The sequence below is a fragment of the Notamacropus eugenii genome, chromosome 2, assembly GCF_028372415.1.
Source record: "Notamacropus eugenii isolate mMacEug1 chromosome 2, mMacEug1.pri_v2, whole genome shotgun sequence".
NCBI classification, from domain to species: domain Eukaryota; kingdom Metazoa; phylum Chordata; class Mammalia; order Diprotodontia; family Macropodidae; genus Notamacropus; species Notamacropus eugenii.
The window spans coordinates 117,314,877-117,331,051 of NC_092873.1; the positions used below are offsets into that span (position 1 = coordinate 117,314,877).

Below are 16,175 nucleotides of genomic sequence, written 5' to 3' on the forward strand. Positions count from 1 at the left end.
AAAGGAGTAGTACCTGAGTTGAGTCTTAGGGAAAAAAAGATTTTAAGAGATAGAGATGAAGAAAAAGTATGGAATAGGAATTTGTGGCACAGTGTTGAAATATAGAAGCAGGGGAATGTAAGGCAAGATTGGAGAATAGTTAACTAGTCCAGTTAATTTATAATGTAAAGTGTATGAAAACAAATAACCTGGCATCAGCTGAAAAGCTGAGATACAGCCAAATCTAAAGGCTCTAAAGGAGCTAAAATTCTGGATTAAGGAGTTTGAATTTTATCTTGCAAGAAATAGAGTAAAACCGAACTTTTTTGTGAAGGGAGCTTGAGGTGAATTTGACCAATTATTTTGTCAGATACATGAAAGAAGAGTTGGAGAAAGGAGTGAGAGGAAGCAGTATAAGAGGAAGCAGATCCAAGGGGATGAGGGCCTGAACCGAGATAGTGGCTTTATAATTAGAAAGAAGACAATCAAAAGTTATATTTGTAACTGTCATTTTATGAGATATGTCTCGTTAGTCAGAGATAGTGCATCTAAGATTAATTTTGATATACGCTATGAACAATGGAAAAGAAAGGAAGAACATGAGAAATATTTTTGTATTTTAGTAATTAATGAGGATATGTCCAAACAGAACTCTGGATTATCAGAGTTTGGAAGATAAGAATAAATATGGAATAAGTCAGCTAGCGATTGAGGAGTGACCAACAAGTTGGTATTGGCTACCTTGGATCCTTTATAAGTTATAGTAGTATGTTACAGTAGTATGACGAAAGTCAAGAGAGGAGAGAATATTTTGAAGGGGGAAGAAGTCATGTGTGTCCAATGTTACAGAAAAATCAAAAAAGATGAGGACTTGAGCAATTGTGTGACCCCTGGAGTTACCTAAACCATCCTGTGTTGTTAATGTGAAACGATATTGAGTCCCATGATGGGAGGGAGGATATGTAGAAAGTGAAAGGTAGTTTTCTCTAGCGATGGAGCTAAAAGAAGCCTCAGTACTTCACTATAAATGGCACCTAATGACTTATTGTGGACTACATGGAGCTGAACAACGTTATCATGCCCATTACCACAGCTGAATCATGGAGACACCAAGCATAAGGAAATTTATATTTTATGAGTGAAATAGAAGAGATGTTTTTTATGTATCTCGGATTTCCCATTCCAAACAACAAAAAAAATTGATTTTTGGACTATGTCAATGGGTGTGAAAATTTTAAAGATTCGATAAAGTACATCATTAGTAAAACTGAGGAAATCGCTTTCTTAGGTTCTATCACTCATTGAAGGAATACTAATTTAAATATACTTGCAGTCTCTTCTTCTATGAGATTATATTTTTATAGAAGACATGAAATTAACATTTCTTTTGTAGTATTCCATTGTATCTAGCAGGTGGCAAATAAATGCCGATGATAGACTGAAACGTATTTCTGTGCTAGATCTGCAGCAATAATGTTCTGTAGATAATAGCTAACATTTACATTTAAATTTGTGCTTTTAAGGTTTGGGAAAGGTTTAACACATATTATCTTATTTGATCCAAACAATAACCCTGTAACAAAGATGCTGTTATTGTTCCCATTTCACAGAAAAAAGAAACTAAGACTGAGAGAGATAAAGTTCTTTGCCTAGAGACTCACAGATAATACATGTCTGAATCAGGATTTGAAATCAGCTCCCCCCACAATCTTACTAGCTGTGTGACCCTGGGTAAGTCATTTAACCCTGTTTGGCTCAGTTACCTCATCAGTAAAATGAGCTGGAAAAGGAAATGGCAAACCGCTCTACTATCTTTGCCAAGAAAACCATAAATGGGTAATGAAAAGTCAGATACAACTGAAACAACTGTACAACAATAGGAGCAACTTCTCAATTTAAGGTCCATCCCTCTATCCACTCTAGCACACTGTTTCCCAATGACAGATAAGGGCAGGTGCTTAGGTTAGTATCCGAAGCAGACACAGCTATTTTCCACCTTTTCTTCAGAAACCAAGTTTAGGTCCTTATTCCCTAACAGAATAACATTAAAAATCATTTAATCTCACTCCTTCATATTCCAGATAAGTAAACAGAACCTCAAAACACTGAGGACCTATCCAAACTCTCACTGGTAAGATAGTAGCAGGTTTAGAACTAGAACCCAAATGTCTTTAAACACTCGTTCAACAACTACTTCTTACTTCTTGCACATGGTTGTTTACATGTTGTATACATAAGCTCCTTCAGTGAAGGGGCTTTTTTTCCTCTTTCTTCGTGTTCCAAATGCTTAGAATAATATCTAACACTTAATAAATACTTGTTGATCTGATCTGATGACATATTAAGCACCTACTATAATGTCAGCACTATGCAAGGTGTTCAGAACTCTCAGTCATGACCCCTTCCTCTGCTCCATACTGCACACATGTGTGACTTTTCAAAGGATCATGAGATTTAAAGCTAGAAGATATTTCCAAGATGAAGAAACTTATGGGTCATTATTTTTAACTGATCCTTAAAAATTTGTCAAAACTACCCAGAAAGTGCCAACATTAAATTTTACCAATTGAGACTATAAGGTTGTTTTTTTTTTTCATAAATTGGATTTAGATGAACATCAGCAAAATATCTTTATTATACAGCCTCTGCCCGAATTAAAGATTTTTCATAGCTCTACCTCTCCAATCTGTGAAGTTAGCTTATCTACTCAGGAAAAAAAATCACATATTCTTGCCTTGCGACTGCTCAAATTTTAGCAAGAAAATAGATATAAAATGCCATATATATATATATGCATATATATATATGCATATATATATATACATAGTGCTTAATTCTTGGCAATTAAGTCTGGTGATAATTGTTTTTGTGCATTAGTCATAATCACTTTTTAAGCAGCAAAGCCTATTACGGCTGTAGAGTGAGTTTCAGATGCCCTGCAGATTTGAGTCATTTTGGGTAATGCAGCTGTGTGTGGTAAAAAGATTTTACAATGCCTATAAAATGTTGCCTCATGACATGTTCAGCAGTGAATCTGTGGCACCATATAGCAATTTCAGTGCTTTTCATTAAATACCAGACACCATTTACATTGTGCAGTTCTTAAACAAGAGCCATCCTCTTAGAATGGGGGAGTCTGGGAGCGGCACAGCAATTGGGAGCATGTGAATTTGCAGGCAGTTTTCAGGACTCGAGTGTGAGAAGAACCTATTTGGATTACAGTGTTTGCATCGTCCACCCATGGTGATCATTGGCAGCTCCTCTCTTTTTTATCCATATCCCTGCCTCCTTTTGCTGTTTCACATTTTGATAGGCTGTGGCTGGCTAAGGACTTATCAGCTATCTTGTTAAGTATGACTATGACTTCCAAATGTATATTTAACAGTAAAGTTAGACTCTAGAATCAGTTGCCTCTAAACTATCTTGGCTCAAGCTTTGCCTCTATCAATGGGTAGATGACATTGGTCAAACATTTTTGTTATTATTTCAAGTGAAAGGACATTTAGGAAGACACAATATTTCCCTTCAAGCATTTGAAGGATTCTCATATAGAAGAGGAATTAAACTTCTTTTTCTTAGCCTCCATTGGGCAGAACCAGGAACAACAGGCTGGATGTTGCAAAATAGACAAACTTAAGAGAGTAAAGGAAACACATCTTGCTAGATCTATCCGAAAATGGAATAGGTTGACTCAGGAGGTAATAAGATATAGATCATTATAAATCTTAAAGCAAGAGGGAGATGACCATTTATTGGCTAAGATATATTGCAAATTCTTGTTCCTGATAGGTTGGACTGGATGTCATCTGAGGTCTCTGTCAATGATGAGATTCTATGACTCAGGGATGGTTTCATCCAAACATAGCTTCTGCTAGGCTATTTTACTCTCTGTTTTCACTACATCCTGGCCTTATTCCACCTTCATCATCTTACCTATGACATCCACTCTTTCTGAAATGTCCTATTCCTTGATTAATGTCTTCTCCCTTCCTTTGAAAAGCTTTCCCTGATCATCCTTTTAACTCTAAAAGACCTCTCCCTCATCTCAACCAAAAAGCAATCTAGTCTGTATCATTCATTTATGTGCGCGCTCTCTCTCTCTCTCTCTCTCTCTCTCTCTCTCTCTCTCTCTCTCTCTCTCTCTCTCTCTCTCTCCCCCCCCTCTCTCTCTCTCTCTCTCACTCTCTCTCTCTCTATCCCTCTTCCCCCCCTCCCTCCCTCCCTCCATCCCTCCATCCCTCTTTTTCATATATTATGCTATACCTCTGATTAGGAACTGTAACTTCTTCTATCAATGGAGATCAGCATTATCTTTGTAATATAAAGTCTTACAGAGAGGCCCAGGATACTGAGAGATTAAAAGACTTGCCTGGTTTCACACCACCAGTGTGTTGGGACTTGGATATGAGCTCAGGTCTTCCTGAATCCAAAACCACCATGATGAGTCTTGTACTTTGCGAATACTACCTTGTATTGTTGGTTGACTTTTTTCCTGTCTTCTCAACTACTTTGTGATATCGCCTGAAGGCAGGGACTTTGTATACCCTATAGTATACTCTATGGTTCACTATATAAGTAGAAGTTCAATAAATAATGGTTTATTGATTTAGTCCTACCACTTAACTTTCATTGAAGTCACCCTCCATTCTTGAATGTCCTAAATAGTCAGGATATACATTTACAGGTATAGTTAAGAAAAACAATATACACCTCAACTTTCAACCTGCTGTTGCCTGATTAGAAACTAAAGCCATCATATTTCTATCCTCCAGCTCTGAAATGATTTATCTTTGTGTACTTTTATGTGGTTCCCTGAGCTTTGCTTGAAACTCAGAATCAGACAGTTCAAAAGTTTCCCCATCCTCAGCGCCAGTCTCCCATGTGTATAGATCTACTGGTTTCTTCTTTTGCCTACTGCACCAGAACCATTCAAGATGAGTGGATATGAATGGGTAAGACAATGGAATGGTTGGTAACTTTGAACACAGCCTCTGTTCCTGGAGAAAGGTGTATTCTATACTATTAGTATCAGCTCTCTCATTCTTCCAAGAAATTTCTGTTAAAGTGAAGGCAGTACCCATAAAGTAAAAGTGATGACACCAAGAGAGGCCAATAGCAGACTGGAATGCGGAACCTAAGGTATGTCTTACATTAGATAAAAGTGTGATTCAAATCTTCAAAGTCCTATTCATCAGTTCCTGTGTAGATAGACCAACACTGACTATCAACCCTCAAAATCTCCACACAATAACACTCAATGCTTTTTTTTTATGCTGTCTTTCTTGTCAGAGAGGAGTATGACAAGGAGCTGTAGTAGACTTGAAAAGAATACTAGAGACACAGTTGGAAGGACTGGATTCAGTTGTGGCACTGCCACTCGCTACTTGTGTTCTTAGGCAAGTCACTTTACCTGTAGGCCTTATTTTGAAGGGCTTAGATTAGGTGACCTGTAAGCTTCCTTCTCCCTCTAAATTTAGGATCCTATGATCTTGGATTCAGAGTTACGGGAAAAAATTGTCAATAACTTAGTATATTACCCCTGCCAGCAATATATGTATGTATGCATGCATGTATGTATACACACACAAACACACACACACACACACATATACATGTATAGTATGTGAAAAGAGAATTTCAAGGCTTAGGCAGTCCTTAACAGCACTGAATGATAATGACAGAGTCAGAGGTGACAGTCTCTTCAACATTTATTTTTAATGATATCAAGGGTGGTAGTAGTGGTAGAATTTTAAATCACCTGAACTACAACATTTACCATTTTCCTTTTTTTGTCATTTTAATTGGGTTGAGTAATTCTGTCTATGTTTATTTCTATAGGGACAGGGACGGGACCAGTGATTTATTAGATTGAGGAAATCTTGGTGGATGAAGGAGTTCTCTTACCTAGAGAACTGAAAACTTAAGTGAATTGTCAAGAGTAACACAGCCAGTACCTGAACCCAGGTCCTTCTGCCTTGAAAGCCCACTTTCTATCTAGTATACCCCATCACCTCCTGTCCTTATCAGTTCTCTATTGCTAGCTTTATCTCTATCTCTCTGTCTGTATTTCTGCCTGTTTATCTACCTATCATCTATCTATTAATCATCTCTCTCTATTATCTATCTATCATCTATCTCTCTATGTCTGGATTTGAGATTGCCTCAAATATAGAAACTCCCTCCATTATTGCTGATGGGCAACACATCTCTATCTTTCAGTCTTAGATCTTTATCTGGAACGTGGCAAAATTAAGTGATTCACCCATGTTCACACACGTAGCATGCATGAGAGGTAGTTTTTGTTTGTTTACTTTCCTGACTCCAATGCCAGCTTCCTATCTACTACATCATGACATAGTGGGAAGACCACCAGGCCTGGAGTAAGGAAGACCTAAGTTCAAATCTAGCCTCAAGTTTGCCACAGTTGCCTCATCTGTAAAATAAGGATAATAAAAATACCTATTTTCCGGCATTTCTGTGAGGGTCAAATGAGATAATGGCAAAGGGCACAGTATTTGGCACATGGTAAGTGTTATATTTTTTGTCATTGTTAGTCATTTTCAGTTGTGTCATAGTCTTTGTGACTTCATTTGGGTTGTTTTTTTTTATTTTGGCAGTGCAGCACTGTGAAGTAGGTAGATGCTACAGGAATGATGTATGGGAACAAGTATGCCTGCTTTACTGATGAGGGAACTAAAACTGACATTAAGTGACTTGCCTATGATCATACAACTAATTAACCAAAAGCAGGTTGGGTACCCAACTCCTCTTGGCTACAGGTCCACAGTAGTTGCTGTTACACTAGTCTGTCTTTCAATTGCAAACAAGAAAAATTCATTTACTGATTACTCTCTCTCTATTTTTTTTAGACTCCTAAGGCCTGACCATCCTCTAGTCTCAAGATATGCACTTCATTATCCCAGCAAGATGATTATTAATTATATAACAAATAAACAGACAAAAAGTCACTAGGAAATGATGTCCTACTTCTGTGGTAATGATTGCTGATGCTCCATAAATCTTTTAGTAGGGGATTCTTACAAATCAACACCTCTTCCCCAGTTTAAGTCCAATTTGCTAGCAGCGAAACCTGGAATTTCACAGGAAAAATGAATGTATTAATTTAAATAGTATCTAAGGAAGGCACTTTGTTCCAGCATCAGGTCTGGGTTAATGAAAAGGGTGGAAGGTCATCTCAAGCTTTTTAGAGCACTTTTGTCAGGTGTCTTTTGAGGCCTAATATGGAAACAAGATAATTAAAATTCCCTAAAGAAAATGATTGACTGTAACCATTTTGCATCTACCTGCCTGTCCCCTCAGTGGCACTAACTATGTAGAGGTTGTGCTCTAAAAGGTGATTCCAGGAAGCCCCCTTTGCCATAATTATTAAAATTTGGGAGAGTGATTAGTGGTCATGTGAAAAATTAAATCAGTCCCTAGCCTTTCAGGCTTATGATGACAATCTAAATCAGTTTGGGAAAGAAGGTCAAGATCACTTGCTTTAAATAAGCTGCTTTAGTAAGTGGGAAAACAGAAGGGACTAATTCCTTGCTCTGCTTCCCCCAGTGCCACCTATTAATACGCTCCCCCTCCCTTCTGCTGTTTGCCAGCTACCTATTGTCAACTGCTGTGCTCTGGTGAAATTAAGGAAAACAAGAATGGCTGCTAATGCTGTCAACACCTTGGCAATATCTGCCTTTCTTCAATTACTTTTGTTTACAAATGACTCCTAATTTTGTTCTTAAAAGCTAGTTAAGAACAAATGCTGGTAGGATTGATGGGAAACTAACTGCATGATTAAGTAATTACATTTTTAAAGCTTGCCTTACACTAGGACTAATGATATGTCACCCAGTAGCAGAAACCCCAGATAATGAATGAGAAATGTTTATATGTACTTGGTTGCTTTTAAAGCTCCCTTCACGCTAGAGCTGGTGCCATGCATGGGGTAGATGGGTGGAAGAAAGGGAGAGTCTGGGCAGCCTCAATCACCTTTGTGCAAAGTGGCAAACTCCCATAAGGTCTCTTTTCCACCCCGGTCAACATTTTATTTTGCTTACAAGGGGCTGTTCATTGTCTGACTTGTTCACCTATCAAAATGTGGCATCATTTTCTTGACTAAGGGGAGGGGGATTTACCCAACAGTCAATTATGTTTTCACCACAGGGACCAGATTTAGCCTTGCTCTTCTGAATGCATTGAACAGTACCAGAGTCTGAGCTAAAGTGGTATGTTTGGCACTATGACATCCTCCCCAGGCCTCAATATATTTTTTTTCTTACCACCACAAACTGGGAAGGGAAACAGATTTACAATACGTGTGAAGCCATCCAAGGCATCCTCACATGATCTTATACTACTTAGGTGAAATGGGGTTACTTATACTTCATTGTTCAAGTTAGAAGCCTTCCATGGAGAGGGCAGTATTCACAGAGGGAACTAATATACTCTTAAATCATATGGTCCCAAATGGGGTGCAAAAGAATGTGGAAGTACTGATCACCTTCTCTGTCAGTAAAGCACATACACCACTCAAGGTCAGAGTAAGTAGATTCCACCTACAGAAGAATGAACTTATATCTAGACACTACAATTGATGTGTGATTTTCCTCTCTATGCAAGCAGAGTGATTTTTCTTAGCATGGTGCAATGAAAAAAGTATAGGTTTTTGAGCCAGAAGCCTGAAGTGTCACTTCTAGTTTTGACACTTGCTAAATGTATAATCTCATGGAAATAGCTTATTCCCTGTAACAGCAAGGACCCCAGCATACACAGGAAGGTCTGCTGTATGGGTTCTTAGATCTGCTTTTCTAAAAGAAAAGACAACTTTTGAGGGGTCAACAATCTACTTTAATCAAGTACATTTATCATTCACTTAGTTCAAGGGAAAAAATCAGCACCCTGAACTTCAGAGAAAATACAGAGGAAATAAACATCGACAGACAAGGTTTCCAACTGTCTGACCATAAGCAAAACATACATCACAGATTAACAGACAGATCCAACTATCTTGACCATTGCATACATACATAGTTACCAGAGAGAGAAGCCCAACTATCCGGATTTTCAAAACTGGGGGACTCCTTAGAGGTTTCCCAGAGTCTTATCTGGCACACAAACCTTCTTCCAAAAACTAAGCCCCAAAGTAAAACCTCACCTCAGATTATTTATATACTCTTCAGAACTGGAGGGCAGGACCCTGGTGACCCAGTGCCTCAATAGAAATTAACAAAAGGTATTGAGGCCTATTAATGGGCAGGGAAGATCTTTAACTCTTCCCCCCACCCACCATTAACCTTATATTACCATCATATTTCCTTCCAACAATAGGTTTTCCATTTTTAAATTCAATTAGCTAGGTGGCAATTAGGTGATGTGGTGGATAGAGACCTGGAACTGAAATCAGAAAGAACTGATATCAGATTTCACCACAGACACTTACTAGCTGTGTGACCCTGGACAAATTGCTTAACATGATTGTTCACCTCAACTGTAAAATGAGGATAAAAATACTTCCCTACCAGAGTTGTAGTGAAGATCAAATGTGATAATATTTGTGCAACAATTAGCATGCCTCCTGACACATAGTAGGTCCTTAATAAATGTTTGCTTCATTCCTTCCAAACAGTCACTTGACAAGCATTTATTTGTTGTTATTTAGGTCATGTCCAAGATACTGGAGTGGCTTGCTGTTTCAGCAAGGTTAGGAAAGTGAGGTAAACAAGGTTAAAATTCGCCCAAGGTCACACAGCTGGTAAATGTCTGAGGTCAGATTTGATCTCAGGTCTTCCTGACCTCAAATTCAGTGCTCTATCCACTATACCACCTAGTAGCCCCATGCCCCAAGTACCTACTATGTGCCAGAGGTATAATAACTACATCAGAGGTATGGGCATCAGAGGTATAACTACAAAGAATGAAATAATCCCTATTCTCAAGGAATCTACGTTCTAATGAGAAAGATGAGTACAGAATAAACAGAAAAGAAAATAAATAAGTTCCACCTAGCAGTTATGACCAGGCAGGAAAAGACTTTACATAGAAGGTGCTACGTAAGCAGCATCTTGAAGCAAAGCATTTTATAGAATAGGTGTAAAAAGACAGTGCATGCCAGGCATGGAAGGTGGACAGTGCAAAGACACAGACGAGATGGAATGTTGTGTGTGAGGAAGAAAGCAAAAGCCAGCTTGATTAGATCAAAGCACGTGGGAGTTGTCAGTGTCCAGTGAGGCTGGAATGACAGATTAAGCCTAGACTGTGAAACGCATTAAAAATCAAACACAAGAATTTATGGGGATAAACTAAAATGAGTGTACTAATGCCCTACTTCAAAACTTGTGAGAAAAATGCTTTGTAAAAGTATATGTGAACTGTTGATATACATATACACAAAGAAGATGTTGGTGTATGTTTAGACATAGCACATCATTGTCATAATAGCAAGCAATCCAGAAGCATTTATTAAGGGATTATTGATTTGATCTCAAGTTTTCCTGATTCCGAGGCCATCCTTTTAGCTACTATATTATATTGCTGTATAGAATCTCCAATAGTAGTATAGAACTGGAAGGGATATGCCAGAGTGGATGGGCAGCTAGGTGGCATAGTAGACAGAGCCCTGGGGCTGGAGACAGGTAGGGTCTAAGTTCAACTCTAGCCTCAGATAATTTGTTAGTTGTGTGACCCAAGACAAGTCACCTAACCTCTGTTTGCCTCAGTTTCTTCATGTGTAAAATGTGGATAACAATAGCAACTACCTCGCAGAGTTGTAGTGAGGATCAAATAAGATAAAAATTGAAAAGTGCTTTGCACAGTGCCTGGCACATAGTAAGTGTGATATCATTTTTGGCTGTTATTATTATTATTATGAAGTACTGACTTATTTGAACTCAGGGTTTCCTGACTCCAAACCCAATACTCTATCTACTGTGCCACTAAGACACAAAGACAAAGAAAGGGACAAAGACAGACACAGAGACAACGACATAGAGAGACAGAGACAGAAAGATGCAGAGAGAGGGAGACAGAGGCAGAAAGACAGAGACAGAGAAAAAGGTGGACAGAGAGAGAGAGAGAGAGAGAGAGAGAGAGAGAGAGAGAGAGAGAGAGAGAGAGAGAGGCAGAAAGACAGATAGACTATAACCAAGACAGAGAAGAGAGGCCAAGCACTGAGCCTTGGACCACATACACAGGTGGAATATGCATGATGACTCAGTAAAGGAGACAGATACCCAAAACAGAGAAGAGGGAGTAACTACGAGAGGAAGTTACAGTTTTAGGATGGGGGAGGGGTAGGACATAACAATGGAAGTTATCCCAAAGTGGAATGGTCTACATTGGGAGGTGCTGTTTATTCTGTCTGCCCCTTTTCTGGATGTCTTCCAGAGGAGGATGAATGATCATTTATTGGGGAGGCTGTCAAGTGGACTCCTGTTCAGGTATAAATTAGACTAGATGAACTTTGAAGTTCCTACCAACTCTGAGATCCTGTAATACACAGACACAGACACACACACACACACAAAGACACACACACACACACCTTTCTTTCTACATTCAGTTTGAAATGAGAGCATTGGAAGCAGGGAAGGATAGGATATTCATGAGTTGATCCAGAAATAGAACACTAGATTAGGAATGATACCTGGAGCCTTTGCACTCTTGATTCTGTGACTATGTACTACAATTTTTTACAAGATATTTCTTCTCATTTCCAAACTCAGCATTCCATCACCTACCTCTGTATTTTTACTGGCTACCTCCTATGCCTACTCAAAACCACCTCTCAAAATTATTACCTTCTTTCAAGTCTCATCTCTAGTGCCTCAACTACAGGGGGCCTTTCTTGATCCTCTCAGTGATTAGTACTCTCACCTTCCTCAAATTATCTCCTATTTATGGACTTGATTAAATGCTGTGTCCCAGCAGTAGAATATAAATTCCTTGAGATAAGGCATTTTGTATTCCCAGCAGGTTCATAGCATACCTAACTTTTATTAAACAGTTAATAAGCACTTGATTTCAATTAGGGAGTATAGGAGACAGAGCATTAAATTTGAAGTCAGAGAGCCTGGGTTCAAATCCTGCATTTGAATTTTTTACCAGTGTGTCATTGAAAGAGTCTCTAAACCCAACCTGCGCCTTACTTTCCTCATCTGTAAAATCAGGCAGTTATATAAGAAGACCTCCAATTCCAGCTCTAAATCTGAGATGCTATGAATTTCCCTTTTGGAGTCTCAGTTTCCTCCTCTGAAGGAGGAAACACATTGAATGAGATGAAATTTGGAATTCTTTTCGTCTCTAAACCCTGAGATCCTAAAATTCTTGACAATCCTTTCCAGGTTCCAAACTTGAAAGGGTAATTGTTACTTTAATGATAGTTTAATGATAATCTAATATCTGGCATCCCACCAGGATTAAACATTAGCAGGGCAGACCTCACTACATCAAGAATAAAGGCAAATCCTCTGGGCCCTCTGATTGTGAAGCCATTGTAGTAGACCCTATGTCCTAAGGCCTTTAAACAAGCTAACATGGATTCTACAGGGCAGCTAGGTGTTACAATGGATAGAATGCTGGACCTGGAATCAGAAAGACTCAGTCCCTTACTAACTGTGTGAGCCAGAGCAAGTCACTTAAGCCTTTTTGCCTCTGTTCCTCATCTGTGAAATGAGCTGGAGAAGGAACAGAAAACCTCTTTCTTTGCCAAGAAAACCCCAAATGGGATCATAAAGAGTCAGACATGACTGAAAAACAAAGCCACAAGCAGCAACTTGGGTTCTATTGCTTCCCTTCATTCAGTGAGTGATAAAGTCGAATGGGGTTTAAAGTCAGAATTGCTTAGAAGGATTTGAAATGGCAATGACTGCCCAGAGCAGATCTAATTCTAGGTCCTAAATTTCCAAACCAGCCTTGTTTGTCACGATGCCATATTCCACTATTCAGTTCATCTCCCTTGCCTTCTCTGATTGTCTCCAGTGTCCCAACACTGTTGAAAAGAGTTCAGGAGTCCCATGTTGACTAATTATTCTGTAAATTCATGCTGTCTAATCTCAAATGGACTCATCTCTACCACGACAGCCTTTTTATTCATTTCTGACAGATCCAATAGATGTATACATATTCATGGAGAACCTACTAGGTGTCAGGCATTGTACTAAATTTTGGTGATGCAAAAAATAAAGAAATAAATAAAAGCTCTTTGGATTTACATTCTAATAGGAGAGGAAATAATTGAATAGATGGATACAGTATACAAGCAAAATAGATCATTCCCTTCAACAGCTTTTCAAAACTTTTTTTTCAAGCCTACAATTCCACTCCCTCCTCCCTCACTCTTAACAGAGGAGATGACTTACTTTAAGTATTTAGTACTAGTCCATAGTAGGTGTTATGTGAATGCCGGTTGTTTCTTCTTTTATTATCATTATCATCATTGCTATTACAATTTTCATTATTATTATATTATTACTTTACTGAGAAGATTGAGGACATTCTACTAAAACTCCTTCAACTCCCATCCTGCAGGTCTTTAAGGCTCTCATTGTCATCACTCATCCAGTCCTCTTTTCTTCCTGTCTCAGATGAAGAGATTTCTTGCTAAGATTAATGCCTCAAATCACACCCTTAGTTAGTTCCTTCTCCATTTCCTCCTTGATCTTCCTCCATAAATTATGCCCCTGTTACACATATGTACAATCTTTCCCTATCTCCTGGTTCCTACTCCTTAGCTCCCCCTTCCCTTTTTAATTATAAAAGTTCTGATACATCTTAAAATAATCTTAATTTCTGAATATATCCTTTTCTCTTTCCTATCTAATGAGCCATATGTCATTTAAAAAAAAAAAGAATAAAAGAGAAAGAGAAAAAATAAAAAATTCAGAAAAACTAAGCTCATCAACTATGTTTTGACAGTATAGGAAACATTCCACACTCATAGTCTTTCACCTCTGCATAGAAGGAAGAAAGGCTGATGTCTTATCTCTGAGGTCAAGTTTTCTCTCCTTAGTTTTAAATTTTCCCTTTGATCTTCCAGTCTTCTCTAGTTGTTATCTTATCTCTCCCCTCAATGGCCACACCTCCAGCAAAACTAGTGCATACTTGTTACCTCCACTATCTCATCATCTAATCCTTTTCAAACCCTTCCAAACTACCCCTCCCAACCCAAATGAAACAGCAATTTCCAACATTGCTAATGACCTCCTTCAGTGCCAGATTTTAGAGAAAGATTATGGAGTGGATTGAGGACTCATCTAGGAGTCAGAATGATTTGTTCTCAAATCTTACTTCTGATACCATATAACCCTGAAAAATCCAAGCATGTTCTTGATGGATGTCTTTGGATGACCTTCCTTTGGGAGCTCTCTCTATCAATAAAATCACAGGTCTGAATAACAACAGCAACAGAAGCCACAACAAATACCAAATTTATTCTTTCTTTTCATTATCCTTGACTTTTCATCATAATTTAATACTGTGACCACCTCTGTTAAATAATACTCTCTCCTCCCTTGACTTTAATCACACTGTCTCTCCTTATTTATCTCTCTTGTTGGCTTCTCGATCCCTTTTTTTCTCCTTAAACATGAGTGTCCTTAAGTCTTTACTCCTGGTTTCTCTTCACTCCTCTCTCTATGTGTTGAGAACTCTTGGAGTTCTCATGACCTTCAGTTTTTAAAAATTATCTTTAGCCCTCAGCCTCTGTTCTCTGGGCTCAGCGGAGGAAGCCCCATCCAGAAACTCAACATGTCTATTTACAAGATCCAGGCAAGAGAGATCTTTAACTCTCATGGAAACCCTACTCTTGAAGTTGATCTATCCACTGAAAAAGGTCAGTTCTGAGCTGCTATGCCCAGTGGTGCTTCTACTGGTACCCATGTAGCCCTGGAGCTTCTGAGACAATGATAAGACCAGCTACATGGGAAAAGGTATCTCAAAAACCGTTGAGCATATTAATGAAACTATTGCCTCAACCCTAATTAGCATGAAATTGAATGTTGTAGAGCAGGAGAAGATTGACAAATTGATGATAGAGATGAATGGCACTGAGAATAAATCTAAATTTGGTGCAAATGCCATTTTGGGAGTGTCTCTGGCTGTTTGTAAGACTGGAGCTGCTGAGAAAGGTGTCTCCCTGTACTGTCACATTGCTGACCTTGCAGGCAATGATGAAGTTATCCTGCTCATTCCAGCCTTCAACGTGATCAATGGTGGCTCCCATGCTGGGAGCTCCACATTGGAGCTGAGGTCTATGACAACTTGAAGAATGTGAGTAAGCAGAAATATGGACAGGATGCCACCAACATAGGGGATGAGGGTAGCTTTGCTCCTAACATCCTGGAGAATGAAGAAGCTCTGGACCTGTTAAAGAATGCTATTGATAAGGCTGGCTATACTGATAAGGTTGTAATTGACATGGATGTTGCTGCCTCTGAATTCTTCCAATCTGGGAAATATGACTTGGATTTCAAGTCTCCTGATGCTTCCAGCAGATATATCTCCCCTTCTGAGCTTGGGGCCCTCTACAAGAGCTTCATCAAGAATTATCCAGTGTTGTCTATTGAAGATCCCTTTGACCAGGATGATTGGGAAACTTGGAAAAATTTCACTACTACTTCCGGCATCTGGGTGGTAGGAGATGATCTCACAGTGACCAATCCCAAGGGAACTGAAAAAGCTGTGAATGAGAAGGCCTGCAATTGCCTCCTACTCAAAGTGAACCAGATTGGCTCCGTGACTGAATCTTTCCAAGCATGCAAGCTGACCCAAGCCAATGGGTGGGGAGTAATGGTTTCCCATGATTCTGGGGAGACTGAAGATACCTTCATTGCAGATCTGGTGGGGGGGGTCTCAGTACTGGGCAGATCAAGACTGGTACCCCCTGACGATCTGAGCATCTGGCCAAGTATAACCAACTTCTCAGAACTGAGGAAGAACTGGGCAGCAAGGCTAAATTTGTTGGAAGGAACTTCAGAAACCCTTAAGCCAAGTAAACTCTGTGGCTAGGAGGCCTAAGAGCTTCCAGGTGCCAGTCACTTCTATAATAGTCTGTTCCTGTCCTAAGAATGGGCAGCACCAAGTACTAGACCAGTCTTGTTTTGGGGGCAGGGGCCTCTGCTGCTTAACTTCCCTCTCCCTTCAACTTTTCTGTGATGTTCTCACTGCTTTGTTAGAACTGTCTTATACTGGAAACTACC

At 39.1% G+C, this 16,175-nt stretch overlaps 1 pseudogene; it reads left to right on the forward strand.

The window, feature by feature from the left end:
* The first annotated feature begins 14,724 nt into the window (after positions 1-14,724).
* Positions 14,725-15,962, forward strand: LOC140523664 (alpha-enolase-like; annotated as a pseudogene).
* Positions 15,963-16,175: the final 213 nt, after the last annotated feature.